The 27,931-nt window shown below is 39.2% G+C and overlaps 2 protein-coding genes across 4 annotated transcripts in view; one reads left to right on the forward strand and one right to left on the reverse strand.

Annotated features, from left to right (window-relative positions):
- The window catches only part of LRRC9 (leucine rich repeat containing 9), a 113,845-nt gene extending 109,129 nt beyond the window's left edge, over nt 1-4,716 (reverse strand). Inside the window, exon 1 of the mRNA XM_034993208.1 lies at nt 4,361-4,716. The gene's annotated coding sequence lies outside the window, so the exon portion shown is untranslated. The remainder of the gene's footprint in view (nt 1-4,360) is intronic.
- Nucleotides 1-27,931, forward strand: part of RTN1 (reticulon 1) — a 381,779-nt gene that overhangs the window by 139,680 nt on the left and 214,168 nt on the right. The gene's annotated exons all lie outside the window — the stretch shown is intronic.

Genomic DNA, 27,931 nt, shown 5'->3' on the forward strand with positions numbered 1-27,931 from the left:
GGAACCAAATCAAAGGACTTCGAGATCTGTATCAGATCTCAGGCTCTGTAAACTGGAGATGCAGTCCAACCTTGCTGAGGTGAGGAGAGGAGGGGCTTCGGCTAACACCACAAAGAAAAATACAGCCAGAAAATTATCCTTGAATCTCTAATTCATTCGCTCATTCATTAATATATGTGTTGATATATTAATATATCTACCAGTCAGAAAATGCTAGGGGTAGAAGGAAAGAAAAGACTTTTCCAATAAGGTAGCATCTGGGCAAGGAGCTGAAGGAAATGAGGGAGAGTGAGCTATGAGGAAATCTGGGGAAAATGCACCCAGGCAGAGGGAAGAGCACATGCAAAAAAAATAGGATGAAAGGATACTTGGTATGCTTGCAGAATAACAAGGAAAATGATACAGCTAGAACACAGCTAGGAAATGGAGACTGGTAGGATGTGACATCAGAGAGGTAGTGCAGAGCCAGATCATGTGCTAGCTTGTGATTTGTAGGCCCTTTTGAGGATTTTAGATGAGTAAGATGGAAAGCCCTATGAGGATTTTGAGTGGGAGTAATATGAGCTGTCTTAAGTTCTGAAACAGATCACCCTCAAAGAATCTGTTGAAAATAGACTGTAGGGGTCTAAGGTAGAAGCAAGGAGACAAATTAAGGGACAGTTATAATAATATAAGTGAGAGAGGATGGTACTTGGAGTAGGGTAGTGGTAGTGGTGATGGTGAGAAGTAGTTAGAAGATGGACCTATGCTGAAGGTAATACTGTACTTTCCTTCTTTGCTTGCCATTAACAACTATCTCTTTACCCCATTCTTGGGTACCCCCAAGATATTACAGCACAGGCTGCAGGAGTGGCCAGGCAAGGAACAACTTGAAAGGATTTAGATACTCCATCAGAGGCCCATACATAGATGCAGGCCATAGTCTTGCCTCCCTAGGCTTATTCAGATGCCATACTAAGTAAAGGAAGGCTTTGTACCACTACTTCTCATCAGAAAAGAAGCCCCTACATTCTGGTTTAATGTCTGTGAACATTAATAGGAAAGCCTGCCTTCCAACTATCACACAAGGAACAAGGCCTGTCCTTAGTACATCCAAAGTCACCAAATGGGGATCCAAGTTATCTAGTCTATATCCAAGATGTCTGCTCCAAAAGAAATTAACTGTTCCCTTTGTTATTCACTAAATTATCACATATATTTGAGCCTAATTTTGGACTTTCCAATCTGTGTTCTCCCTTAGCTCTGTCTTTTCCTATAGTATCATCTGGTTTTAATTACTGTGATTTATATTAATTCCCACCACATATTCTTTCTTTTTTAAATTTCTTGGCTATTCTTTCACATTTATTTTTCCAAATAAAATTTATGAAAGTTCATATTTAGTGTTTAAAAATTCACTTGGGTTTTTGAAATTCCATTGTAAAGCTTAATTTAGAGAGAACTTCCGTCTTCACAGTATTCAGTCTTCTTGAGAACAAGTTACAGCTCTCCATTTATTCAAGGAGACTACTTTGTCTTAACAGAGAAATATGCATATTTTGGATACCAACCTTACTTCCCACTTCATCTTATTTAGGAAAAAATCTATCTAATTCAACAGTTTAGCAAAACAAAATATAATTTAGAAATCTTTCAATTCTATAATTTGCATAACTACATCTGAATTATGAAGAGCCTGAACCTCCCTGGTATTTACAAGCCTCCTATGCTTCCTCCAGTCACAAGTGGGCCCAGGGCTTCCAGCTGAAGCTTCTGATTCCATCAAGAGGTGTGTCCTGTTGGCCAACTTGCATTCATTCTCTTCCACTTTGGGCAAGTTCTTTTCAGGGCCTGACCATCTAAGAGACCACAGGTCTTTTTCTCTAGTTCCTTCATGGAACCAGGAGCCACCAGGAGCCACCAGGAGCTTCTGTAGCTTTCACCCTCCAAATCTCAAATCTTGGATTGATTCAATCCCCTCCTTCCCCTCCTCACTCTGGAGTGCTGCTGGATGATTTCACATAACCAGCACAGAGCTGAAGTCACTGAAAACGCATGGTTGCTAACTTCAGCTGGATCTTCAACAACGGACATTTTATATTTTCTTCTTCGACTTCCTCTCCTAGGGAGAGTAGGGCTAGAGATACAGCTCTGGGATTCATGACATAGGGACTATTCTAAACTTCTACCACTCTTCTCAAGTTCTCCCTGCCACCCCTCCTCCCTCTGCAGATGATCTTGTCCCCATCTTAACAGAGAACAGCGATACCATCAGATATTCATTCCTTAAATTCCCTTTCCTCCTAAAAATGTATTTCTTTCCCTTCCTGACTCCTGTCTTAGTAAAAGTATTCTTTCTCTTGTCTAAAATGTCTGTACTGATCCCATTGTCTTCAGTCTCTTTCAGAACAGTTATGTTAAATTTTCCTCCTCCTTTTATTCCCATCTTTTCTTCTCTAAGGCCTCTCTTCTCTCCATATATGAATGTTAGATCATTCCTGTCTCTTAAAAAAAAGTCCTCCTATCCTGTATTCTATGAATGAATGTTTTAGATACTTTCACAGAAAAACTTCAAGATAGAGGAGTTCATTATAGCAACACTTCACTACCTCCACTCAGTTCTTAACTCACTGCAACCTGACTGGGGATACCTCAGGCCATGACTGCTTCTTTTGCCAAAGTCAACAATAATCTTCTAGTTGCCAAAGACACTGGACATGTTTCAGCTCTCAGCTTAACTGGACCTTGGCATGGCATTTGACAATGTTGATAACTCCATTCTTCTAGTATTCTTTTTTGTTTGCCTTTTTCTCCTTAGCTTCTCTCTATTTGTTATTTCAAATCTACTTTTCTGAGCACTTGTTTCCTTCTTGGTAAAAAATTACTAATCTTTATCTTCCTGTTTTCCATACAACAAAACCAACTTCCTACATGGATAGCTATATCTGAATGTGTCATAGGCATCTCAAATTCAGTGTGTTCAATACTGAAGTCATATTTCCCAGCCAGCCTGCTTCTCTTGGTAAATGGCACATCTTTGTAATCAACCATATCAGAAACTCAGGATTTATTCTTAACCACTCTTTTACTCTTTCTTCCATGTTCACTCACTCATTAAATCCTTCTGCATATACCTCTTAAATGTCTATCATTTCCCCCCTCCTCTCCATTCTGTTTGCCTCTTTTTTGGTTCAGACCTTCATCATTTCACCTTAATTGGATGCCTTCCTTATAGTCCTAAAACCTCCAATCCCTCTTCTACACTACTGTGACAGCCAGCCTCCTGAAACGTAGATCTGTTTAAGCTGCTTAAGGAAGGCATTCGTGGTATCCATGCTCTGACTCCTGCCTACCTGTCAAGCTCATCAACCACAAACTCCCAACACCCCAGAGTCTGGCTACAACTATAGTTCTCTGAATGGGCTGGGGTATTTCTATATTTTGTCATATGCTGTCTTCCTTCCCTAAAATGTCTTTTTTCCCTTGACTTTATGACATACTCCATACATCCTTAAAGATTTAAATCAAGAGTCTTCTTTGTGAAGATTTTAATTCTCTCCGGTAGTATTATAATCATTCTCTTCCTTATGACTCCAGTTAAGGCCTGCATATGTTCCATATATAGTACCTGTCCCACTGTATTGTGATGCCTTGCAGGTCTTTCCTCCCTACCAGGTTACATGTTCATTGAAGGCAAGGACAATGAACCTATCACTGTGCCGGGCACTTGCTTGGTGTTCCATAAAATTTGTCGAATAGTTTGAATTAATTGTCATGCTACAGAGTCCTATATGGTATAATTTGGAATATATATAATATGTAAATACTTGCCGTACATGACCAGAGTATAATAATAAATAGAGTGTAAAGCACCATGTTTCTGTCTGCCAGGAGGGTAGGGTATTATCCTGAGAAAATCAACTTTATTTTCTACAAACTAGAGGCCCTGTATGATCAAACTGTCTCCTCCCTTGGGTATAAAGAGATCAGAATCCATCTGTTAGTACTGACGGGCCCAACAAACGCCCTTATGGCACTAGGTGAGCAGTATCCAATTTGGCCAAGGAGCCCTTGGTTTTCTCAGTTCTGTACCTTAACGCGTGCAGTAAAGGCTGCACAGATGACTGTGGGCCACCTTCCCTTTCCTCCCCCTCTTAACCTTTGCTCTGGTCACCCTGACGGCCTCCAATAAAGACACGTCTCTGTCTCATTGTTACTATCATCTCCATTGCGCCATTACGGGGGTCCTTTGACCTCAACGTTGCTTCTCTCCCGTCTTCCTCTCAGGGGCGGGCAGAGAGGGAGGAGAGGAGAACAAAGACTCCTGGGGCCTGCAGACAGGTGATGTAGGCCCAAAGGCCACAAGGTGACACACACTCACCTTATCCCAGGAAGATGATGGATTCCAGGGCAATCCGAGACAGACCAGAGTCCACTCCGACCTCAGTCCCTGTCTTGCAACAGCGGGCACGACACCCTCTCTAATCCGGGGCCTGGTGTGTTTACACTACCAGCTCCGGTTGCCTAGGAAACCTGCCCTCCGCCTCCCGCGACCTTGGAGTGGGGAGGGGGACAACAGAGGCGGGGAAAGCAGCGGCCGAAGCCGTTTCTGGGTCACGTGGCGGCAACCTCCAACCAATCAGCAGAGGTAGGGGTCCACCCGGAAGACCCCGCTGGTGCTGCTGGGAAGCGGTGGGGAGCTCCTCGCTCGCGGGTGTGTCGGTGCCAGCGCGCATCTTTCCACCTGCCTTCGCCGGATCATGGGGCCGGACTGGAAGCACCGAGTTGTGGGCATAGTGGCATGGACCTAGTCGTGTGGCCTCCTCCAGTCCCGGCTCTCTCCCACTGAAAGCCTTCGACCGTTGCGTCCTGGAATCCCGGAACCTCGCTGGACGTGAACCTCAGTCATGGGGCTGTGATGTCATAAGGCGACCGGAGAGCCAGGACAGGCCCCGATCCCCGGCTTGGGCTCCGATGCCCAGGAATGTAGCAGACCTCCGCCGACGAGCCGAATCGAAGGTCGGCGCTGGCATACGAACCTCTGGAGAAAAATGGGCTCTCCTGGGTCTTACCGTTCTTGGGCCGGCTCTTGAGGGTCGTTTAAGTATTCCAAAATATTCAGGAGGCAAAACATATTTACAAAATTAAGTAGAACTTACAGAGGGAAAGAGAGGAACTTTTAAAAGAGTGGGCAGAAGGGGTGAGAAATGAATGAACTTGGGGCGCCTGGGTGGCTCAGTCGTTAAGCGTCTGCCTTCGGCTCAGGTCATGATCCCAGGGTCCTGGGATCGAGCCCCGCATGGGGCTCCCTGCTCGTCCGGAAGCCTGCTTCTCCCTCTCCCACTCCCCCTGCTTGTGTTCCCTCTCTTGCTGTCTCTCTCTCTGTCAAATACATAAATAAAATCTTTAAAAAAAAAAAAAGAAATGAATGAACTTAGTAAAAGGCACATCAGAGTAACTGTAGCTCTCTCTTCGTTTTCTATATCTGCCTGTCCAGTGTGGAGCCACTAGCTACAACCACGCGTGGCTCTTGAACACGAACTGTGGCTGGTCCGAACTGAGATGTACCATAAAATACGGATTATATTTTGAAGACTTAATATGAAAAAAAAAATAAACTTTTTGTATTGATTGTATGCTGAAATAAGAATATTTTTGATATATCGGGTTAAATAAAATGCGATATTAAAATTTTACTTTTTAAAAGTAGTGATTAGAAATTTTTAAATTACGTATGTGACTTCTATTACGTTTCTGTTGGACAGCGCTACTGAAATGTTTGTGGTTCAGTTGGTTTGTGTAGAATATGACGTTCAGTTCCTGCAAAATAGTACCTGTAGTGCCCTTTCCCGTCAGCAGATGGCCGCCTCATTCAATAGACTATAGTTTTAAACTACTTTCTCAAGAGAAATAGAAGTGTAGATTTCAAAAATATTTCTTGCCAAAGGCGCCTGGGTGGTTCAGTGGGTAGAGCATCCTACTCTTGATCTCAGGGTATAAGTTTAAGCCCCACATTTGGTGGGGAGCCTACTTAAAAAAAATTCTTACATTTATCTAATAACAATTCAACATTTGTCGTGATTCAATTATTTTTTCTATAATGTTGACTAACTGCATAAACATTTTTAAAAGTAAATTAATTTTCCCTCTACATTTTTTATTTCACAGGAATTTGTTCCCATCTGTCATTAATTAATGAGTTAAGAATAAATTAATTAAAATATTTGTGGCTTAGGGGTTTAAAAGAAATACCAGAGAAATCTGATTCCTATTTGTATTTTTAATGTATTTGAAAGCCTAGTTGAAAAGATGACCTGCCTAAGCAAATATTCATCTTGGGGTATAAAGACTAGATAAAAATAGTTTAGAAATCTCAAGTTTTAGATTAAGAATTTGGGTCAGGAAACAATGAGAATTTTATACATCAAGCTTCTCGTTTGGGGGGATGGAGCTCTTTTGGATAAAGTATAGAGATTATTAAAGTATATTGTTAGAAATCTGTTATGACTCTCCTAGCCAGTAAAAGACTAGGAGAGTGCTAATACACAGTTTTCTTTATATTATATAAACAAGTAATTTTAAGACTTATTTCTAGGTTTTGTATTCTTATGGCTTTTAACTGTAATTACCCTTTGTTCCAAATACCATCTAGAATATGTTAACAACAGGCAATTCTTCCTTTGAGAATTACTCAGGACAAAGGCTTTAGTTTGGCAAATCACCAATGGTTATTAGCCTACAGCTACACGAGAACTCGGACTCAGTTGCTGACTGGCCATATCCTAGAGCTTTTGCAATAAATATAGAAGTGGAATTACTGGGGAAATGCATATCAAAACCACAATGAGATATCACCTCACACCAGTCAGAAAAAAAGACAAGAAACAACAAATGTGAGTAAGGATATGGAAAAAGGGGAACTCTTATTAACAGTTGGGAATGTAAATTGGTGCAGCTACTGTGAAAAACAGTATGGAGTTTCCTCAAAAAATTAAAAATAGAAATATCGTATGATTCAACAGTCTTACACAATTCATATATGCAAACAATGAATCATGGAACACTACATCAAAAACTAATGCTGTAATGTATGATGATTAACATAACATAATAAAATAATAAAAAAAAAAAGAAATATCATATGACCCAGTAATTCCACTACTGGGTATTTACCCAAGGGAAACAAAAACACTAATTCAAAAAGATATATGCACCCCTATGTTTATTGCAGCATTATTTACAACAGCCAAGGTATGGAAGCATCCCAAGTGTCTGTTGATAGATTAATGGATTAAGAAGATGTCCTTACAATTTATACATCACTACGTGTAGTTGAGTATTACCTTACATATCCCAAACCAGTGCTGCTTTGACTCTATAGAGATTTATCCACATTTTTTTCATCTCTAGTATTTTACAATAAAATACTTGAGAAGTTAACAGATCAAATGTGAGACACCCCTTCCCCACCCCACATCATTGGCTTACATTCCTTGATTTGATGAAGCTAATCTGCTACAGGATTAAAAATACTGGGGATTTGCTCCTGTTTTCATCTGTCTGCCCCAGACTAGTGGGAGGCAGCAGTTTTGCCTAAGTGAATCTTCACTGAACCAAACTTTCCCTCAGGTGGACAGTTGCAAGATCTAGTTGGAAGAGGAAATGTTAGTGAGCCCTTTTCTCTAAAGATATATAGCCATTTTCCCAATGACATTTCCAGTATTAAAGTTGATATTTTAAGCTTCATTTATATGTCTCATCACTATTTCCCAGTTGATTCGAAGCTTGGAAGGGAAAGGGGGGTATTTATTTGCCTTCTAAAGCCTGATTTCTATAGTTTGGGTTAAATGTATTTTTGTACGATCCAAATGTTTGAAATTTAAAGTGCAGGGGTGCCTGGGTGGCTCAGTCATTAAGTGTCTACCTTCGGCTCGGGTCATGATCCCAGGGTCCTGGGATAGAGCCCCACATCGGGCTCCCTGCTCCGCGGCAAGCCTGCTTCTCCCTTTCCCACTCCTGCTTGTGTTCCCTCTCTCGCTGTCTCTCTCTGTCAAAAAATAAATTAAAAAAAAAAAAAAAGAAATTTAAAATGCATATTGACACTGAAAAAGAATATTCTGTAAGTCAGAATAAAGAACTCTTTTTCCATTTTAGGAAAGTGAAAGTGTGCTCTGCTGTTACTATAGATCTACCTCCTAGCTGCATGTACACAAAGATGATAGTGTCTGTAGAATTTAGAGCCAGTCTACACAGAAACACTTTATTTGCTTTATAAACCATGGCTAATGTTCACACATGTGTACTTGACAAGAGGTCTTGGAAAAGAGATGCAGCACTGTTATCAAATACAGGGAGCTCTAAGACAATTATTGTTTGTAGCCAGCACCATCTTGCTAGCTCTGCCAGAAGGATCATTGTGTGAGCCAGCCTGCAAATCCAACACCTCAGTAGAAGCACAATTTTAATTGTGCAAACACAAGGTGAATGACACCAAGCAGAACGTTAGACTATAATTAATAACTTCAAATGGCCCTCTTAAATCATATCCAGGATATCAAAAATAAGAAAGGCATTCGTGTCCTTGAACACATTAGTAACATACAATAAAAGCTGATACATATATAATGTGAATGTCTTATATGTATTTTCATTTGTATGTATGTATTTATAGATGCATAGAAGAATTTTACTTACGATAACAGGTTTTGTATCAGAGTTATCAGAGTTTTTAAATTATTGTGCTTAGGAGACTTTAAGCATTTAATTCACCTTTTGTCATAATACGGAATCACATTTAAAATCATCCCGGATATTCTTTCTTTGAAAGATATATTAGCAGTCTTCCATTTTTATTTTAAAACCCCCAATTGGCAGGACATGTACCCCATGCCTGACCTCAATCTGAAATGCTATAGATTCTGTCATCTTTGTCTTTTTTGATCTTCAGTAAAGATTCCCACTTATCCCCATATTTAAAAGTCCATGTTCTAATCAGTTCTGATCGATAGAAATTATATGTAGACCATATATGTCATTTTAAATGTTCTATTAGCCATATTAAAAAAGTAAAAAGAAACAGGTGAAATTAATTTTAATAATATTTTTTAAATCACATTATCATCAGAAAAGTCTTTTTTTTAAATTGAGGTATAATTGACATAAAACATTATATTAGTTTTAGGTGTACAAATTTGATATTTGTATATATTGCAAAATGATCACCATAATATATCTAGTTAATATCCATCATCATATGTAATTATAGAATTTTTTTCTTGTGGGAAGAACTTTTAAGATTTACTCTCTTAGCCATTTTCAAATATGCACTACATTATTATTAACTATAGATATGATGCTGTATATTGCATCCTCATGACTTTTTTATTTTATAACTGAAAATTTGTACCTTTGACTCCCTTTACCTATTTTGTCCAACCCCCAACCCCCACCTCTCGCAACCTCCAATCTGTTTTCTATATTCATGAGCTTGGTTGTTTTTTGTTTTGGTTTGGTTTGGTTTTATAGTCTGCATATAAATGAGATCATACAACATTTATCTTCCTCTGTCTGACTTACTTCACTTAGCATAATGCCCTCAAAAGTCCACCCATATGGTCACAAATGGCAAGATCTCATTCTTCTTATGGCTGAATATATGTATACCACAATGTCTTGATCCATTCATCTGTCAATGGGCACTTAAGAGTGTTTCCATATTTTGGCTACTATAAATAGTGCTTCACATTAGTGTTTTCATTTTCTTTGAATAAATACCCAGAAGTGGAATTGGTGGATCATATGGTAGTTTTATTTTTAATTTTTTTTTATGAACCTCCATGCTGTTTTCCACAGTGGCTGCACCAATTTACATTTCTACCAACAGTGCACAAGGTTCCTTTTTCTCCACATCCTCGCCAACACTTGTTATTTCTCATCTTTTTGATAAGTCTTTCTGACAGGTGTGAGGTGATACATCTTGTGGTTTTGATTTGCATTTTTGTGATGATTAGTGATGTTGAGCATCTTTTCATGTGCTTGTTGGCCATCAGTATGTCCTCTTTGGGAAAACGTCTATTCAAATCCTCTGCCAGTTTTTTAATCAGATTGATTGGGGTTTTTTTTCTGTATTCAGTTGTATGAGTCCTTTGTATATTTTGTATGTCAGCCCCTTATTAGATATATGGTTTGCAAATATTTTCTCCCATCCAGTAACTTGACTTATTTTGTTGATGACTTCTTTTCCTGTGCAGCTGAAATCAATTTTAATATTTTCAACCCAACATACCAAAATATTTTCAGTTCAATATGTACTCAATATAAAAAGTCATTAATGAGCTATTTTCCATTCTTTCTTTCATAGGAAGTTTTCAAAATTTGGGGTGTATTTTATCCTTACAGCACATCTGAATTCAGACCAGCCACATTTTAAGTGCTAATAGATACCCATATTCAATTGTGTAGTTCCAAATGATTGATTTTAATTTTTTCCATTAGAATTTAGATGAATATTAGACTTAGGTTTGGCTGCACTGAAAGAAAACACAAAATAATCATAGCTTTATAAAGACAGAAATTTATTTCTCTCTTATAAAAAGTTAGGAGATAGTGGTCTGGGGTTAGTAAGGTGTCAGGATCCAGCTTCTTACCTTGTTTCTCTGCTGTGTGTGGCCTTTATTAGCAGGGTTGCCTCATGGCCTAAGATGCTTGCTCCTTCTCCAGTCATCACATCCACCTGCCAGCCAGCAGATAGAAGAAGGAGAAGGAGGAAGTTTTATATAATAATTGTATACCATCAGCCAGAACTTAGTGACAGGTCCCCAGAGAGCTGCAAGAGCGGCAGAATATTTAATGTTAATCTAGGGTAGCCTTATGTCCAGCTCAAAATTGGAGGTTTTGCTACTACAGAAGAAAAAGAACTGGATAAGGAGGGAAAACCAGTAATCTTAATTTCAAAAGGGTCTTTGAAAACTCAATAGGATTTCAAAACGATTGTCTTAAATATACCCATCATTGGAAGTAAAACGGGTCTCTTTAGGGCTATACCTTCTTTAGTAGAATTAGCCCACAGATTTCTTAGTTTACTGGCAAACCTACTGACATTTAACATTCTATAAGGTAGAGATTCCGAGAGGATGTGTGCCTTTAGCACTTCAGCAGCACAGAGAACTATGCTTGGGTGATGAACATTCAGAGAAGTGTCTGCCATAGTAAAAAGGTGCCCTCAGTCTTGGCTTTTAGCCAGATCATCTGACATGACCCAGTCTTGTATTCCTACATGCAGATGTTTAATTGCCTAGTTATTAAATTTGGGTTGTCATGTGTATAAGATATGTATTAAATCAAGAATTTCTCTGAATGTGGAGCTATTTTCTGGAGAGAAAATGGGCTAAATGGAGGATAACTCCACTTTCCCCCTTTTGGCAGGTGGCTTTGTTACCATTTAACCATTTTGTTAGGGATCTTTTTTTTTTCTGCCTAAATATCTATAAATAACCAGAAGGAAAGGACCTATATATTATTGCTTTTGTGTTTTCCACACACAACTTTAGTATTTAAATAAACAGATATTTGATATTTCTAATTAAATGCACTGCTCCTTTAAAGCTATGGAATCTAGGGCAAATAACCAAGGATCACGGTTACAGATAGTACAAAACACTCAAAGCCATACTCTTCCTGCTTTTATTCAAAGACAGTTTGCCTACCCTTTCAAGATATATCTTTAAAGTTGAAATCAAAATTCTCTCACTCTTTCTCCCTCAATCAATATTCTTGGCTTCTGATCCCACACAAAGCATCACTGTTCCAGAAAATTATTTAAATTGTGTGGAGACTTGAAGCCTGGTGATATGTAAATGAGTTTCCAGCACAAGTTTTATTATGGTGACTTCAGTAATCTAAACAGATACAGCAAATTCTTAAAATGAATTTATTTTTATTTAATTTAGTAAGTGAATACACTAATAGACAGCTTGGGTTTTTTGAGAAAGGGAAGGAGAGAGGAACCAATGAAGGGAAGTAAAATGTCATCCAGTCAAATAAATGGGAGAGATTCACTATGTGCTTTTGAGCCTCACTGCTATTTTCTCTACTAGACTTTCAGGGAATGGGGTCCCTCTCTCAGTCTCTGTCTTCAGGTCTCAGAAGTGCAATTCCACATAGTGGTTAGTGGGCAAGTGTGCCTTGTGAAATGATGGAGTACTTTTCCTCATTACAGTGACCCCAGGAAATATTGGCTGAAATACTGTCAATATCTTTTTACTAACCAAAGTTGGTTGAGTTAAAAAGATACTTGAGTGGGACACCTGGGTGGCTCAGTCAGTTAAGCATCTGCCTTCAGCTCAGGTCATGATCCCAGGGTCCTGGGATCGAGTCCCACATTGGGCTCCCTGCTTAGCAGGGAGTCTGCTTCTCCCTCTGCCTCTGCCTGCCACTTCCCCTGCTTGTGCTCTTTTTCTGTCAAATAAATAAAATCTTAAAAAAAAAAAAAGAAGATACTCAAGTAAAAATGATGATTTTAAAGAAAGCGCTTGCCCTTCCCACACCAAATTCTTTTTAATACGTTTAATCATGGTTGTGATTCTCATTTAGAATGATTTCAGCAGCCTCTCAACTGGGTTCAAAGACGTTAAAGAAACTAGGAAAGGTAGATCAGAGAATGGAGACGAGAGAACAAATGAGATGCTTGCAGATGAGATTTTTGTTTTTCGATTATAGATGTTTTTCCTTCCCTTGGATGCACTTTATGTCTTGAATTCTTCACTTATCATCTTTACTTCTTCTTATTCAATTGAAGTGATTATTTAATTCATCTGCAATCATTGTTTTGAATGCCTTAATTCTTTAGATTGCCATTGAGAATTTTCCAACCAGAAATTCCATCAGAAAAAAAGAAAACATTCATTTCTTCAAGGCTTTTCAAAACATTCTTAGTTTTTGTCACTGATTTTCTTCCCTTTGGTTTTATTTCTAAGTTCAATTTAGATGAGTTCCTAAGCATTAGGAGTGTTATTTGAGCCATAAATACAGGGCCGCATAAGAGAGCCACGCTAGACATTGGTGAACAGCTGTAATGAGTGACTGACAGGTACTTCAAATTACAAGTTTATTGTGTTGGGTTTTTTTTTATAATAATAACACACTGTCCTAATTTGTAGAATATCCCTATTTTTTCCTAGTTTTCTAGACTATCAAAGCATATTTACTAGAGAGAGCTTTAAGTTTAGAACTTCATTACAAAAATCTCTTGATTAGAACAAGTTCTCAAGCTTTGGGTCTCCTTTATACTCTTAAAAATTACTGAGGACCCCAAAGAACTTTTGTTGGTATGAGTTACACCCAACTGATATTTATCATATTAGAAATTAAAACTCAGAATTTCAAAACATGTTTATTTTAAAAAGAATAAATGATTACAGTTAACATAAATAACATGTTTATACAAATAATTGTACTTTCTGAAAGAAAAACAGTAGTGAGAAAGACAGCATTGTTTTACAAGTTCTTTAGTGTCTGACTTAAGAGAATATGTCTGACTTAAGTGTCTGACTTAAGATTCTTACATGTGCTTTTGAAGTGAGTCTGTTGCAAAATCTCAGCTCATGTAGCTTCATACACATGAGAGAATGAGAGTGAAAGGCAAATTACATCCTAATACTGTTACGAAATCGGTTTTGAGCTCACAGACCATGAGAGTCATCCACCACACGTTAAGAACTACTGGTCTTGAACAACATTTGGTCCAGGAAGAAAAAAGGCTTAATATTCATAATTGAGAGTAAAGGAGTTTAGAATTCTAGGTCTAGAAGCTACTCCATTCGTTATTGGGACATACATTTTAAATCCATTTTAAAATAATTTCCTCACTATTTAGCTTGTAGAGGTCAAGATCAGTTTTAAAATTCTGAAAAATAACACATATGTGTTTGACATTATTGAATATATTGACATTATTGACATAATATAAGGATATATATACACATTGAGCAGAACTATAAAAAAAGTTGTCATTTGTGATCCTACTATTTTACCACCGTCATATTGCCTAAAAGAGTCAGCATGGTGCAACAGAAATAGCTCAAGGTTTTGAATTCTAATTCAGAATTGACTGGCTTTGTGAATGGGCAAGTTACTTCACTCCTCTAAGCCTCAGTGTCCCCGTTTGTGAAATGGGAATGAAAGCACCTGCATTGCAGTTTAGCATGGATTTTGATGGACAGCCATGCTGAATTCCACCTGGAAACAGGTGGGGGCAGTGGTGAACTGCACGAGTAGGAAGGCTTTGGCGGACCTTAGCGGCAGATGGGCTGCAGAGACCCTACTGAAAGCACATCAGGCTGATCCAAGCAAGATGCAGCAGTGGCATCAGAGAAGTGCGCAGATCAGAGTTACCGTGACGTACAGAGACACGGAAGCCAGTGTGAACCCAAGAACGAAAGCCAAAGAGCAAGCCGCCTCATCACCAGAGAGGAGAGTCAAAACGAGGCCAGAATTAGGAACAATTAAGGACCCAGAGACAGTGCAAAGAATCTCGAGAGAGAAATTTCAGGACCTCCTTTGAGGTGGAGGCCAGGCCCAGCCTGATCCAAAAGACAAGCTTTGCCAGTGTGGCCATAGAGAAGGGGTAGGAACTTCTACCGTGCTTCTGCCCAGGCACCAGATGGATCCAGCCTGGGTGAAGTAAATATTCCCCCTCCTTCAGCCCCTCTTCCTTCTTAATCTTGTAACAGAAGTGCTTGTTCCTGTGGGGGAACTCATGCCACATAGAAAAAGTAAGGTGGCCGGTTTTCCCAGTTTGCCTGGAACTGAGGGGATTTCCCAGGACATAGACTTTCAGCTTTAAAACTGGAAAAATTCCTGGGGTGCCTGGGTGGCTCAGTCGGTTAAGCGTCCGACTCTTGATTTCAGCTCAGGTCATGATCTCAGGGTTGTGAGATCAAGCCCTATGTGGCTCTTAAGCGCTGAGTATGGAGCCTGCTTAAGATTCTCTCTCTCCCTTTGCCCCTCTCTCTCCCTCTCTAAAAAACAAACAAAAAACCTGGAAGAATTCCAAGCAAACTGGGACATGTTGGTCACCCTGTCCCATGGTACAACCAACCCCCACTCTAAAGCAATGCCCATATCACAGGTGAGGCTGATAGAGGTCCTCTCCAGGACATTCTTTTCAGAGCTATCAGTAAAGACATTTCTGTGGCTCCTGGCTGAACTAAGTTAGTGGGATGGATGTCAGGATCTGCCAGAGGTCATTTCTGTCTGAGAGAGAAAGATAAATCCTGATCCCTGATGATCATCTTGATCCAGCTGAGCCTGAAGCAACACTACCCAGGGACCTTTCAGTGACATAAACTTGTAAATTCTTTCTTTTGCATAAGTTTGGATTTGGCTTCTAGTCTGGCTTAATATAGTGGGTACCTTAAACAGAAGGAAGCTTATAAATCATGGCATATACTTAGCTACTAGAAACCTTTCTCACTTTGTGAGAAATTAGTGCTGACTGGGTTAACAGCTGTAATAAGGGACTCCTAAACTATAAATTGCTCTGCCTTGACCAATGTCCTATGATTGACTGTCTTACATTGACTTGATGTGTCTGGTAATACGGCCTTTACTAGATTAGCCTGTTTCTTGAATTCTGGTGGGTATTGTCAGTGATGTCTTCCTGCCATAACTGTCCTCACTATCTCCTCACCCACTCTGTCTTAGCTCTTCTAGCACTATACCTTGCTTTAAATATCCAACCACATTTCTTCCAGCTACTTGCTAGTATTTAATGCTCTCAGCTCCACCAGTCTTTCTGGGTTTCTAGCTATAAACACTTCTCCTTGACCTACTTGACTACAACTTGGCCATGGTTACCTGCTCTAGTCTCTGCTTAGCCTGGCCTGCCCTGGCAGGCCAGGAGGGACTGAGAACCAATGAACAGAACTTTGGCTTAATCTTTAGACACTTGAATGATGTTCTTGGTTGCAACAGCCTGTTTTTGTCATTATTGGAAACACAGTCCTTTTCCAAGTAATTCTTTCAGGCTTTATGCTGCTTTAGTGGTCAAAAACTTCCTCTCCCATATTATATAACTTTGACTGGGTGGTTGGGTAGGGCAGGGGATGGGGAGTGGTAAATTTGCAGAATAGATTTGTGAAAATGATGAGTCAAGGCTGAGTTAAGAAGGATGCTGCTACAGCTATAGTTTTCAGATTCTAGTGGATATAAGAATAACTTGAGGGACTTATTTAAATTGCATATTTCTGAGCCTATTTCCAGTGAATCTGACTCAGTAGGTCTGGGGTAGGGCCTAGGATTCAGCATGGTAAGCAAGAATATCAAGTGATTCTGATGTAGTTAGTCTCTAGATCATACTTGGGAAATATTCCTCCACAGTGTGTTCAGAACATGTGCTTGGGGGAGGAAAGACCCTAATAGTCTGGGTGTGCTAGAATAGCTTCAGGGTGGATCATCTTTGTGATTTTCAAATCCTTTTGGGTCTTTTATGATGCTTGGCTTGTTTTCCTTAAGCAGTTTGGTAAGCTTGGAAGTCAGGATGGAGAAATATGGCTATATATATATATATATATCTCCCACAGCTATGCCATAATATTCCACAAAACCCAAATTTACCAGAGATTGTTGGAGCTCGTTGCCCTGCCTAATCTGTGTATATTATTGAATGTCTTGAGAAGAGATGATTCTAGAGAATTGAACTTTACAGTATCATATTTTGATTGATTCAGCTCAGCAAAGAACCAGAATTACTAGCAGCAGTTCAAGGTCATAGGAGAGAGTGGGCCAGGCCCTGGTCTCAATTTCAGTGGGGCAACAAAGGCTGCTGCAGCATTTGGCTTCTGGGGACATCATCCACATTGAATGCAATGGGCATGGAGCTCCATGTAATATTTGTAATATAGTAACATTGCGGACAATGTTGTATAAAAAGAGATATGGTCTCTAATTATTGGGCAAAGTGTATAGTTCCTGAAACTACTTAGGTTGGTAGAACTTTTGGAGGGTGTAGCTTGATAGTGGAGGTGCTGGGGTTGTTCCATAAGATTCATCCTTTGATTGGGGCCTCATTTACACCAGAGTTGATTTTTTTTCCACTCTCTTTCTCCACTGGGGGCTTGTAAATGGCATAGTGCCTCACCTGCCCAAGCTCAAAGAAGACGAGAAATGTTGGAGCCAAGTTAGCTTCAGTGCATCAGTTTAAGATGACCCCTATGGAGGCCACCAAGTTGGAACATAATGAAGACACCTGAGCTGGTATTTATAGGGCCTTGAATCAGCTTCAGTCAGTAGGCACAGTAATCTAGACAGAATCACTACTATTTCCACTTGGGTGGCCCACATGGACTGACTATTGAGAACTTCCTGAAACTCATAGGGTGGCTTTATCCCAGCCCGAACTGAATAAGCTAAATGAAATTAGCAATCTAGGCCAAGACCAAGCTATAGTTCTGCTGTTAGCACTGTCTGGTGACAGACCCAGTCACCACCTCTTGGCTTCCTTCAAAATCCACCACGATTAAGCTCTGGCTTACCCAAAACAGCAGAGCAGGAAACTGTATTTATTATCATTGGAGTTTTTTTAATCTCTCATCCTCCTGGAGTGGTGGTTTATGAGGAAGTCCAAACTTTAAGGCACCTGTGCTGGTCTATAGGTCAAAGATTTTAGCTAGAACTAAAGACATGCCAAGAGGCTGGACAGAGTCTTATGTTTCTTTCAAATGTATTTGGAAGGTTAAGGAGAAAGATTACAGGAGAAACAAGAGAATTAGGTGAGGGACTTCAGTTTTAAAAATATTTAGGAATGCTGTGACCTTCTACATGGCCTTGAGCTGGGGGTGGTATTCCTCTATGCATATTTGAGGTCAATGGGCAGCACAGACATGATTGACAGAACCCAAGAGGTTAACATCAGAGCCTTCAGGTACCAGAGTTGACAGAAGCCTCTATCCCATGGGTGACAGATGTAGAGAGCAGAAAGCCAAGGAGTGGAGAGCCAATGACTTGGGTTTCACTGGGAAGTGGGTGGAGACTTGCAAGGTAAAAGGAGGCTGAAATGAAACGAGGGAAAGGCAAGTCACCAGAAGTGAAGCCATATCTGAAGGAGAAACCAGGACAAGCAGGGCCTGAAAACTGAAATCTAAACCAGTCCATCTCCAGAAGGACAATAATGGTCAAAGCCAGGACCCAGGATACCTCAAGATCTGGAGGTGCCTGGTGGAGATGTCTCAGGGTTGGAATGGAGGAGCAGCATCCCTTGAAGGAGGTGACCCTGCTTAGTCTAAAGGATCCCCAATGTGTCTTCCAGTTAGGACTCTGCACTTCACTCATTTATTCAGCCATTGTTTATTAAGTATCTACCATGTGCTAGTCACTGCTATACAATGTGCGTATAAATCAATGAGAAAAAAGACACCCAAGAACTCAGTGCTACCCTGTTCAACACAATATATAGGAATAAGTTCATTTTTCCAGGACCAAAATAGCTCTTAGTCAACATGAATCCATCTTCACAATGCTCTTTCCCAATCCCTCTCCTGGCAGCTAGCCCAGCTGGTCAGCCCAACCCCGCTGTTTCCTAGCATTTCTTAACCAAGCAGGGGCCTCATTGCCTGTGGCTCTGTGCTCATTGATTTTTATGGTGTTTCTTCAGCTTGAAATTATTTCACTTTTTTGTTCATGTCAGAGCCGCTACTTAAAATCTTGAGAGCATTCAGTTTTATATATGTCTGCTCAGATGCAGTGTTAAATGCACCCTTATCGCTAACATAATTTAGTTTTCCAACTTTCTACAACTGTGTAAAAACATATTCCACCAACGGTAGTTGGACTGTTGTCAGTTAGGCTTTAGGTAAACCAATGTTTATGACTGGATCAGAATCATCTTGAAGAGACATTAGAAACATCCCCTTTAGAATAATTTGATACCATTTAATGAGTGCTGACCATATGTCAGCCACTGTGCTGAACGTATCATAATATTAAGAGCTCACTATATGTCAGACACCCCATTTAGTGCTTATATTATGTCACTCAATCTTCCCAACAGTCCTGTGAAGAACGTACTTATTACAATTTTTTTTTAAGATTTTATTTATTTGAGAGAGAGAATGTGATAGAGAGCATGAGAGGGAGGAGGGTCAGAGGGAGAAGCAGACTCCCCGCCGAGCAGGGAGTCCGATGCGGGACTCGATCCCGGGACTCCAGGATCATGACCTGAGCCGAATGCAGTCGCTTAACCAACTGAGCCACCCAGGCGCCCCTCTTATTACAATTTTGAGTTGAGAAAACTGAGGCCTAGAGAGTAGCTCACCTAAGATCTCAAAGCTAGACTGTGGCAGAGCTGGTATCGGAACTCAAGCAGCCTGATTTCAGAGCTCATGCTCTTAACCCTAAATTTATGATCCACTTCATGTAATGTTCATAATAATCCTATGAGGTCTACATTATGACTGCCATTTTACAGGTTAAAATATCATCATTATGGATGTTAGAAGCTGAGGCTTTAGGGGAGTTATTTGCCCCCATTAAGTAGGTAGGATAGATATGATTTGGACCCAGGAAGTCTGATGCCACAATGCCCTTCTGCTCTTTCTTCTATACTATACTGCCAGGATGTGGCACAATTGGAATTCAAATCCTGCCTGACTTCACAGTCCCTAACCAATTCAGTATCAGTCAATCACACACAGTTCTCTTTATGTTTGTTTGTTTGTTTGTTTGTTTGTTTGTTAATGATTTGTACTAAGACTTAGAAGCAGTGGGATAGCTATTGAAGCCATTTAAGGCCACTGGAATTATTGAAGAACTTTTAGAAATAGAATGTCTTAAAAACTTTATGTATGAAAGTTTAAGTTGATTATTCATTTGATTATATTGTCTTCCGGAGACAGCATATTAGAATGCCTTTGATAAAAAGCTCTTTGATAATGTTGGAATTCTCCATTTGAAGAATTACAGTCTAGCAGATCTGAGTAAGAATGTACCGAAAATTATAATAGTAGTCAATTGGAAAAAGCAATACAAATTACAAATATTAGGCTTCCATGCAACCTTTCCTATTCTGAAACCCTATTATTGCCACCTTCATGCTTTGACGATGATCTGTCTTATACTTCACTGAAAAGTTATAGGTAATTTGACATGAACCTCCCTCATCTGCAGCTCAAACTTTTTCTCAATATTCATCTCCTTTGTATTCTCTTTTCTATTTCTGAGAAAAATGTAAATTTCCTACATTCTAAATTTAATCCTTGCTCTCAAGGGCCTGCACCAGTTTGGGGGTCCTATGGAGAGACTAGATTAGGTAGGATGTTTTCCTACACTAGATGGGAGCTGGCTAAATTCTAGGGGTGAGTGTGAGCTGTGGACCAAGAAGGCCAACATCAGTATTGGAGGTAAATATCAAGCATCCACTTCAAGGAGAGCCTTCAAGGCTACAGGGAAGCAGTCAGGATCCAAGCGAGGCAGGAACAGACCAGAAAGTGGAGTTCTGGAGGGTCCAGATGAAATGGTTTAGTACATAAGCAAGGACAAAGGGAGCAAGTGGTAAGTTACTTTTTTTGGGTGATAAGTATTAGCAGGTGAGGAGCACCAGGTGCTGATTCCATCCTTATCCACTGGCTTCATCACTATCTCTTCTTTTTCTTGAATCTACAGTTTTTCCTCCCCATTTTATCTTCCCCCTTAGCCTATACACTTTTCCACTCCCTTTCCAAAAGGCCACACTTTCCCTTAATCCCTTTATTTCTTTAAGCAAGTGTCACCTTTTCCCCTCTTCCCTTCCAGTGGCCAAATTAAATGGCCAAATTCAGTGGCCAATTGAGTTATCATCACCAACAGGCTCTCTGTGGCATTAAATATTATTGAAGGCGCCCACACTTAAATCTCCTCCCTTGGCTGGTCTTTCCCCCTACCTCCCTGGATGTTCCTTCTTCTTCTTTGGACTCTTAAATCTGTATTTCTTTTTTTTTTTAATTATTTATTTATTTGAGAGAGAGAGAGCATGAGAGGGGAGAAGGTCAGAGGGAGAAGCAGACTCTCCGCTGACCAAGGAGCCCGACGTGGGACTTGATCCTGGAACTCCAGGATCATGACCTGAGCTGAAGGCAGTTGATTAACCAACTGAGCCACCCAGGTGCCCAAAATATGTATTTCTTAAGAATATGTTGTTGGCCTACTTCTTAGCCCTTTACTGTCTGTCTCCCCCAGTATACCTATTTAAACTTATGACTTAGATTATTCTCTCTACCCAGGTGATGCCTCAATCTGAATCACCAGCTTTGACCTTGACCTCCTTTTCACATTTCCAGTATCCAGCTAGATACCTTCACCTGTGTCTCATCTGCTCATTAAATTCTGCATGGCCAAACATTAACTAATTATTCTTCCACAAACAGCTTCTCTTCCCGTTTTGTTTTTTTTTTAATTCCTGTTAATGACACTTATGAACTCTCCATCCCTCAAATTCAGGACCTTTGGGTCACTCTTTACTCTTCCCATGTTTAATCAGGTATCAAATTCTGTTGGCTGAAATATTTTTAATATATGTCCCCCCATTTCTATTACTTTCTCTTTCCCAGTTGCCCTTCATCAAAATAACTTTAATAGCCTGATAGCTGGCCTCCCTACCATTAGTTTTCTTCCAGTCCAAACCATTTTAGTTACTATCTTTTCCTGAATAGCATCTGTCATACCTCTCATTGAGACTCTTACATACATATATATCTATATAAATCCCAACATCTTAACCTAGCATTCTAGTTCCTTCCCAAGTTGAGCCCAACCAGTTTTTCTATTTTTATTTCTGACTTTGCTGGACCTTTGCTTTAGAAAAATACAGACTTATTCTTCTCTGTAAGTTCCCTATAATTTCTCTCTCCCATGCCCTTACTGTTTCTGAGACCAGAATGATCTCTATTCATCAGCTCTTCATGTACAAATCCTACAACTTTCAAAGCCTAGCTCAAATACTTCTCATCCCATAAAGCTTTTCTTGATCTCTCCAGATAGCAGTAATCTTTATATCTTCTGATTTACCATGTACCTTTTTCCTAGTGCTTATCACCCTCTACCTTGGATTTTGATTATTCACATGCACATTTTATTCTCTCCATGATTTGATTATATAAATATTAAAAAATTGATTCACCTTTGTAGTCCCAAAGTGCCTGTATAAATATTCAAACAAATTTGATTGGACTCACCAAATATTCCGTGTACTTCTTTATATTTTCCAGTATCCTTTGCCATTAGACTTGGGGCATATGACTAGTTCTGGTAAATACTCTGTAAGGAGTTACGTGTAACACTTTCACTTTGAAGTATTTTGGAACAGATGAGAATTCTCCATTCTTTGATCCTTCTTCTCCTTCTGGGGCAGTCCACAGGGCCATGTGTTCTAGCTGCAACTTGGTGGAGTTTCTATGTCTGAGTCTCTGATTGATCATGTGGATCAGGGCTCCCCCTGAACCATACTAGATTTGAGTCTGGGAATTCTGTTGTGCTAAGCCACTGAAATTTCAGAATTAATATTTTACTGAAGCATAGTCTATCCCAACCTGACAAATAGAGGAAGTATTCAATACATTTATGAATGAACAAATGAAGAGGGTAACTATCAAATAAATTGTGTGGGTGGAATTATTCAAGAAGCTTGTTCCACAGTTTGCAGGAGATTCCAGTTTCTCAGGTGTCTGCACAAAAGGACAATATCAGATTGTAAATAGTCTACCATTTGATATCATTCTTCTTACAAATATAAACCTTTTGCTTTCAAAAATTCATTTGGTAGTTTACTATGTATGTAGTTTCATGGGGTTTTTTTGGGGGGGTGGCAAAATTTGAAGTTAGGTATTAGAGATGTATTGCTCATTGAATGGTATACATGAGGTTTTCTCGATGTAGTCAAATGCATAATCCTTATCTTCCTCTGGCTTACTGACAGCCTGTAGTGCTCTTTTCATGAATTGATTCTTGATGCTTAAAATGACCTTACATGAAAAATTTATAAACAAAATTACTAGTATCCAAAAAATGCTGGTGTTTACTTTTGAGACTTTTCATATAACTGCTTTTTTTCTTAGAGAATTCAGAAAAGATGAAAAACACTTAAGAAAATAAATGTTTTCACAATCCTAGAGATAATTTCTATTACAATATTACAATCTGCAACAATTGGTAAGCGGGTTTATAGTTTGTTGAAATGAATTCAGCCCTGGGGAAGTTAAGCATCTTCCTCTGATTCTCAAAGGGCTGCAACTGCAATCCTCTGGGCTGTCTTCCCCAGGCAACATGGAATACTTTGGCTCTAGCATTCTCTCCTTATCAAAATCTAAGCTCAGCTTAGTAAGTTGTCTGGTAATTCACTATGAGGTATCAATACTATGAATGCCAAGTTACCATTTCTGGGGATGCTGCCGTTTATAACAGTACTGACCTGACAAATTTATAAAGTCAAAATGTTGTATTTCCAATACCAATTGCAGGCTAGAGTAGGAGCAATGTTTGGAAGAAAGATCTTTCTAAAGTCTCCACAGTTAAGCTGCCCAGGAAGCCATAATTCTGTTGAAGAGTAACAGTATTTTAGAGTAACACCTTGATGCTTCTGAAGAGCAGTTGTCTACTTAAGATAGTTGACCTGTTGCTTATAAAACAGAAAGCTAGCCTCATGACTGATGTTGCAATATGCTGTACCCATTTCCCAAGAGACATAGTTCAAGATTCTCTTTTTCTCTTATTTCTTCAAGTGAAATGAAACAGACCCAAAGTGTTTCTGTCTCTTGATTATGTGCTAGGTATCCTGGACTCTCTTCACACTCAGGACTTTTATTCAGAACCTTCTGCTGTCATCAGGACTTTCCCTTAGGTTAATTTCCCAGTCATTACAGGCTTATCCTGATTTATTACTGTCTTACACCTCTACCCAAATAGGGCTGCAGTGAGATAGACGATGAATGTCTCAGGACAGCTCATAAGTGCATACAAGCCACAGAGGGTTTTTTTTTCTTTTTCAAGTTTTATTTAAATTCCAGTTAGTTAACATACAGTGTAATATTAGTTTCAGGTGTAGAATTAGTGATTCCAAGCCATAGAGTTTTGTGTGGTCCCATCTGCTCTATGACACCACTGGTCAAACTTGTGTCATGGTATATATGGAATCATAAATATACCCCAGCTCTGAGACTTTTACACCAGTATTCCCCTCAACTCTTCCTTGGAACTCTCATGTAAACTTAAGCTTTTGCTAAGTAATGTCTCAGGACCCCCACTTACAGTGGAGTTCCTGCCAGTCTCTAAATTTGATGGAAAAGCAGCTTTCTAGATAAAGAGCTCCAAGCAAGGAGAGAAAGAAAACAATTTCTCCTCAGACTGGACTAACCCCTAAGAAGCCCCAGGTAACTGGGATTTCTTAACATATTTGTCAGGCCCAAAGATGAGGCCATGTCACTTCACAAAAACGACAGACTCTTAGAAGATGGTATGACATTTTTCCTCAGGAGAGACTGGGGCCATATGAATAAGGCCGGTGCCCTTTAAACTGGGACTAACTCCATAATTTTGGGCCAACCACGACTCTGGAGTTTCAGTAATTATAGTCTAAAGTTAGAAGAAACCTCCAGTTTTTGCCTAAGGCTCCTACTGAGCTGTCCAGGGTTCTGACTTCCACACAGGCCGTCAATACCTTCTTTATTCTTGGTCTTGATGCTGATGATTTTGCTTTAAACTTGGAATACTTTGGATCTAGTTTGTGATTCCTAATCTTGAATCCCTCTGTGGTCTCTATTGAGCTCTGCTGGGCCAGGGTCTTGTCAATGGTACAGTATATACAAACTGAAAAATTGGTTATACTATGTCAGGATTTTAATTTGGAGAGCTTAAGTCCTAGAGTCAGCAGACTTAGACTTTAGTAACAGCTGCTTTAGCCATGTGACTTTGAAGAAATCTCTGAAGGTTTTTTCAGAACCTTGGTTTTCTCATCATGCCTGAACAATAAAATGTGACAAATATCTGCAACATAAATGACAAAAATACAATACAAAGAGCATTTAAAAATATTTAAGAAAAAAAATACCTGACTAGACAAGGCAATTGGACTGGACACAAAAGGCAATTCACAAAATAAGAAAGATAAATTATCCACATGATATATAAAAATTAACTCAAAATGGGTCAAAGACCTAAACATAAGATGTAAAACTATGAAACTCTTAGAAGAAAATTTAGCTGTACATCTTTGGTCCTGGAATTAGGCAATGTTTCTTAGATATGACACCAAAACTACAAGCAATGAAAGGTAAAGTAGATGAATTGGGCTTCATAAAATTAAACACACATGTGCTGTAAAGGACACTATCAAGAAAGTAAAAAGATAATCCATAGAATGGGAGAAAAAAATTTTGCAAATCATATATCTGATAAAAGACTCGTATCCAGAATTATAAAGAACTTCTACAACTAAATAATAAAAGATAAATAACCCAATTTAAAAGTAAGCTTGGGAATGAATAGACATTTCTCCACAGAAGATATACAAATGGATAATAAGCACATGAGAAGATGCTGAACATCATTAATTATCAGGGAAATGCAAATCAAAACTAAAATGTGATATTACTTGACACCCTCTAGGATGGCTGTAATAAAAAAAAGGCAGGTAATGACAAGTGCTGACAAGAATGTGGACAAATTGAAACCCTCATATGCTGCCAACAGGATTTTTAAATGGTGCAGTTAATTTGGAAAACAAAATTCTCTAAAAATTTGACAGTTCCTCAAACAAGGAAACACAGACCCTATATGACCCAGCAATTCCAGTCCTAGGTTATATGCAAGATAAAAGAAAATGTGCTCCCAAAAATCTTGTACAGAAACAATTATAGCAGCTTTATTTATAATAGCCCCAAAGGAGAAACAACCTAAATGTCTATCAACTGATGAGTGGTTAAACAAGTTAGAGCATATTCATACAACGGAGAATCCATACAAGAAAAAGTAATGAGGTACTGATATGTGCTATAAGATAGGTGGACCTTGAAAACATCATGCCAAGGAAAAGAAGCCAGTCACAAAAGGGCACATATTGTATGATTCCATCCACATGGAATATCCAGAATAGGTAAAGTTATGGAGTCAGAAAATAAATTAGTGATTGCCTAGGATGGAATTTGGATTGTGGGGGTGGAGAGTGACTGCTCATGGGCATGAAGTTTCTTTTTGGAGGGATGAAAATGTTGTACAATTGATCGTGGTGATGGTTGCACATCTATGTGACTATACTTAAAATCATTGCATTAGACACTTTATATTGTATGCAAGTTAAATCTCAATAAAGCTGTTATGAAAACAATAAATACAAATCACCAAGAAGCACATTTGAAATCTGCTAATTCATTGGTTGTCAAATAAATAAAAAACTTACTGTGAGGATACCATATCTCTCATCAGATTTTGGAAATTAAAAGTTGGCATGTGTGTTTAGTCAATGAGATCTGTTCGCAAAATGCAAAGAACTCTTCAAAGGCAATTTACCTCCATCATGTAGATTTTGGCTTGCTCCTCCAGCTCAGAATATCTTAAAAGGTGTTTTGTGAGTCCAAAGCATGGAGAATTCATGTCACAGATCTCCTAATTCATGTTTTTGCCCAAAGAAATAACACATCTTTGCAGTTTTGCTCAAATGCACAAATTCTATAAGAAAGCCAAAACTGGGTTACTGAAAAGCGATCGATTCTCTTCTTTCCTTCCCTACTGGAGGACATTAGAAGCATTGATGTTTTATCCCCTTGGATGGCTGAGTCAGAAACAGCAGCTACTCCCTATGGATGGAAGGAAACTGGTGTGTTCCAGATGTGTTGTGAGATGTTTGTGAGTGTTGTACTGGTCTCCTGGAGAAAACACAGCTCTCTTGTGCACCAGTCTATGGTATCTATAAATTGGTTTCAATCTAAATGTTCTTTCACTGCAGTAGGAAAGGGAGGACACTTTTCCATATAAAATTCAAGAGCTTCCACCCATTGTAGTAGAGTAAAAACCATGTTGCAAAATGAGCTGGATGGTACAGACACAGTAAGCTTTGAACCAACCCCACACACAACGATTTCAGAAAAATTTGAGGCTGCAGAATGAGTCCCATCTTGAGTCAAACACTTTTTCTTACTAAGTCAATGGGAGTGATTTCACAGTTGCATTCTTTCCTAAAAAGTTTCAAAAGTAGAAACTATTGCATTATTTGTTTCAGTATATGTTAAGAAAAAAAAAGAAGAAGAAAGTAGCAGGAGGGGAAGAATGAAGCAGGGGAAATCAGAGGGGTAGACGAACCATGAGAGACGATGGACTCTGAAAAACAAACTGAGGGTTCTTGGGGGGAGGGGGGTGGGAGGATGGGTTGGCCTGGTGGTGGGTATTGAGGAGGGCACGTTCTGCATGGAGCACTGGGTGTTATGCACAAACAATGAATCATGGAACACTACATCTAAAACTAATGATGTAATGTATGGGGATTAACATAAGAATAAAAAAAAAAAGCAGAAGTAGAAACTAGGCTTGGGTGCTGATAAACATATAACCCAGAGAAAGCAAATACTTGGCATATATTACCACATCTCCTTCACTTGTCTGCATGTAGCTGGTGCTTATCCTTCTAGGCACTTTTTCCTACTGAATCTGAACATAGCCCAAGACTCTCAGTACAGTGCCCCACCCATTCAGTACTATTCAATCAATGAATTATATTTGCCATTCCCAATATAGGCTATTCCAAGTTGAGATGTGTGTGTGTGTTACCCAGCTACTTCAAAGAACCTTTGAAATATATTTATCTTTATGTAAGGTTTGCCTTTCAGAATTATAGGATTTTCAAATGGAAAAAGACCAATAGTCACTCAATATTGGGGAACATTTCTCATCTAATTTGTTTTAAATGAATTCTTTGATTCTTTGGCTTTGATTCTTTGAT

This window comes from Mirounga leonina, unplaced genomic scaffold (assembly GCF_011800145.1).
Source record: "Mirounga leonina isolate KUSES-001 unplaced genomic scaffold, KU_Mleo_1.0 Mir_82, whole genome shotgun sequence".
NCBI lineage: Eukaryota > Metazoa > Chordata > Mammalia > Carnivora > Phocidae > Mirounga > Mirounga leonina.